This window comes from Amia ocellicauda, unplaced genomic scaffold (assembly GCF_036373705.1).
Source record: "Amia ocellicauda isolate fAmiCal2 unplaced genomic scaffold, fAmiCal2.hap1 HAP1_SCAFFOLD_31, whole genome shotgun sequence".
NCBI classification, from domain to species: Eukaryota; Metazoa; Chordata; class Actinopteri; order Amiiformes; family Amiidae; genus Amia; species Amia ocellicauda.
Genome location: NW_027102876.1, coordinates 1140454 through 1144534, shown reverse-complemented (window position 1 = coordinate 1144534; position 4081 = coordinate 1140454).

Sequence of the window (4081 nt, the reverse complement as noted above, 5' to 3'; positions counted from 1 at the left end):
GGAACCCTGCTTACAAAGAAGATTTTGTGCACAACCTTGGAGCCTTCAAACCAGTGGAAAATCTGTTTGGAAAAGACTCTACATTCGCGAAACCCCAACTTCCAGGTGCATCGACTGAGTGGAAGTTCTTGGACAAAGCCGAACCGGACTGCCTTTGTTCCAAACCACACGGACCTCGTGCCGTGTGCTGTTATCTGAGCCCGAAGCCAGAGAGGCCTCTCTGCGACGAAGTTCAGATAAGTTTAACAGTTTGGAGTTTGTGATTCATGACATTTAAGAAATCAATTAGAAATGTTAATCTGTGATTCATAACTCTAGAATGTGTTATATCATTTAGTTTTCTTAAATATAAATGTGTGTTGCATTCAACTGTTTTGTTGATAATTTTAGAAATAAAATCTGTCAACGCCGAGAAATATCTTCTCATTCCTGTTTAACTGTTTAGTCTGAAATTGACACAAGTTAATAGACACCAGATTATAGGTGGCCCTGCCTATCCTTAATCATTGAATAATAATCAGTTAAGGGAAATTGTGGTAACAAGTAATGATAGGATCTTTCTCTGTACCTAAACGTTAATGAGACTGATATATATATATATATAACGAGAAGTTACCTGACATAAATACTAACCTGCGTAGTTATTTAATGTCTGACTAACAATACTAACGAGAGACTCACCTTCGTCTTACTAACCGGTATTGTAGTCAATGTGTTTATAACCTTTTTTGTTTAAAGATTTGTGTGTTATCATATGCGATCCCATGGTCTTTGATTTGGTCACGGAAGTGATTTGTCTTTGATTTGTTGATCTAGAGTTGAATTTTAATTAGTTTTTCCCTTTTGTATAATTAGTGTAGTGCTACATTTAGTCTTTGTTTTGAATAAATTTGACAATTTATATCTTTGGAATTGGTGTCTGCGTCCAATTATTACAGAAATTGAGTTCTACAAGACTCCAGGATTCGTGATAAGGTAATACTATAAATTCACTTCTTTAATTGAAATTTATAAGTGTACCTTATACATAATGTATCTATTAAATTAACTGAACAATATGAAGCTAGTAACTATGTTTAATTAGTGCTGGTTTTACAGTTATAAATTGCTCAAATATTGTAAGAAAGACAATTTGACCGCCTGTTCTAAAGTGAAAGTTATATTCACATTAATTATTGCACTAATTCAGTGATATTTATGTTTATTGGCCTAGAATAAGGCAATAATTATGGCTAAACTGCCAACAACACAGTACTAAAGAGAATTGGACTCCCTGTTGTAAAGATTTACACTAGGGGTGTCCCGAAGCACAATACCTTATTCGGAAAGGCACGGATAATGGCTTCAAAACCAATAACGAATAATTTTGCCGAATAATATGCGGCTAAGGCTGAGACAGTCACAGCTTGTGTTTGATGGATAACAGGTGAGCCAGGGGATCATATCACGAAACTTAAATGTCTGAAATCACTAGGCAATAATGTCCGTGTGAAATGAATGTGTGTAAACTTTAGGAATGAAATGAGCGCAAATCAAATAGCAGCTCTCTGCGCTTCTCTCTGAAATCAGAGCTTTAACGGGGTGCTTGAATATGATTTCACTTTTCTAACTTTAGTTAGTGTGTAATGTTGCTGTTTGAGCATAAACAACATCTGCAAAGTTACGAAGCTCAAAGTTCAAAGCAAAGGGAGATATTTGCTGTTAAAGAAATCGTTTTTTAAGGACTACAACAAACGGCTGGGTTAGTGACATCACTAACCCTAGAATTGACATAAACCCCGTCCCCTGAACACAATTCAGAGATTATCAAGACAGAATATGCTAATCAATGGGTAGAAGATAACTAAACATAGTCCAGTTAACATAATAGATGGTGAGGTACATTACTACACACAAATAATATGGTTTGCTAAGTTGTTAATATGAAAGAATGTTGATCCTTCAAATGTTTAATACAAGTTAAATAATGGGTAATATGTCCTTACTAATCAGAATTACTAGTGTACTTATGCTTAACTAATGCATCATTCTGGACTATTCAAATAAAGTGTTATCACAGTTCTTAATGACATGCATATTTTGGACATAGTCAGGTGCAAAAACAAGAAGGTTACTTTGTTGTCGGTGTTTGCGCAGAGGTTGCGTATGTTTGCGCACAGATAGCGGATAATCGCTCGCACCTTGGAACCTATTTCCGGGAGCGCGTTGTTGAGCCACCAGGCTCTGTTTTGTGCGGATGGGCGGCCGGAGCGCGTTAAGGGTTTTCTGTTACAACGTTGTCGTTAATAACTAATGATCTTCGCATGCAAGTCAATCAATCAAAACTAACTTGAGCTGGACAATAACTTTATTCTAGAGCTGCTGTAAAGCCAAAACAATCTCTGTCACTTTCATTTCTTATCACTGGAAAGCTGCTTTCAAACAATTCATATTGTTAAAAGCGCTATATAAATGAAGGTGATTGACTTCCCTTGCATAGACTTTTTGTCACTGCTGATTTTACTGTTCTAAATAACAGTAGGACTTAGCCTAGATTTAATACCAGATTTCTTTGTTTTTTAAGTTCAAATGTATTATTATGTGAATTGGTACTTAAGTAAATGGTGTGTGATTATATGCATGACATTCATTCGGTGACAGTGGAATACAAACAGTCTTACCGGTGTATTCTCAACATCAGTTTCATCTGAATCCGTATATCCGTGTATCATAACAGCTTCACATTATTTATTGGCCCCGACAGTGTAAAAACAAATTAAATGCATTAGATAGGTCTACTTACTGCTCACAAACTTGATAGAGGCAGCGTACACTGGCCAGCCATGTTTTGGCTTTTTCCCTTTCTGCCATCCCACAGCAGCTGAACAGTCAGTTTGCGGGTATCCATCGTCATCCATCTTGGTGTCATCATATTTACGTATGGCTTCGGTTTCCACCTCGCTATACATCCCAGCATCCTCCCCACTGACCCATTGGACCACTGCAAACTTTCTCATCACACCTTGGGCTTTAGAAGAGTTTGGCTTTTAGTGAATTTAGATCACGGCTGTTTCATCAGATCTCACATGGGAAGGTCACAGTTTTGTGTCTTGTGAGTCTGATTGTAGCGTCATGGGCATCATTTTTGCTTTGTAAGACCAGTTTGCCAGACACAGACATAATGCTAGGCCAGCTAAATGTCAGCTGCATGCAAGTTAGCTGCAGATCTGTGAAAGATTAGTACAATCGATAATGAGGGCTGTCGATTTAACGCGGTAATCTGATTCATTGACGTTAGTTGTGAGAAACTAACGCGATTCAAATATTTTAACTCAATTAACCCACCCGCCCCTGACCAACGTAGGTAGATTTGTGTAATGAAATAGATTCAAAACTGAATCGCTTGACAGTAAAAAAGTAAATGTAGTCTAATGTTAACGGTATAATATCCATTCAACATAAACCAACAAATACATGAATCCAGTTCACGTTACCTAAATACACGAAGCAAGGGCAATATCAAAGTTGTTGCTGGCTCAGTTAGCTCCTAGCAAGGTAACCTTAACTCTTGCAACTGTTGTCTTATTGAACAAACCAACTACTTTGCTTATAAATTACTAAATGAACCAACCTGAATCAACACAAATCCCTGAGTAATAATTACAACAAGATACAATTATTCTTTCCTTCGGGGTGACGTTAGAAATCCATGTTTAATCGATCTGAAACCTCTGTTGAAACTTAAAGCAACGGCCCGTGTTACCGCTGTCTGGCTGCTTCAATGAGTCAGTGATCTGGATTTCTATTGGATCCCGCGCAGCAGTTCAAACATCAACCAATCGGCATATTGTATGGTCTTATGGCCCTAATGCACTTGCCTACATGTAGCGATGTTTTCTATTATGCAAAATGGCGAAACGAAAATTGTGTTGCTTTAACAGTTGCCAAGAAGAAAGAATGATTCCTCGTCGTACTCGGACCAGGTGGAAAACAAGGCAAAACTTGTTTTTCCAGCAAAGTTTTGGTCATATTGATAATTTATAGGCCCTAGAAATGTGTGTATTAAATATGATAAACTATAATATATTCATAAATAGGCATT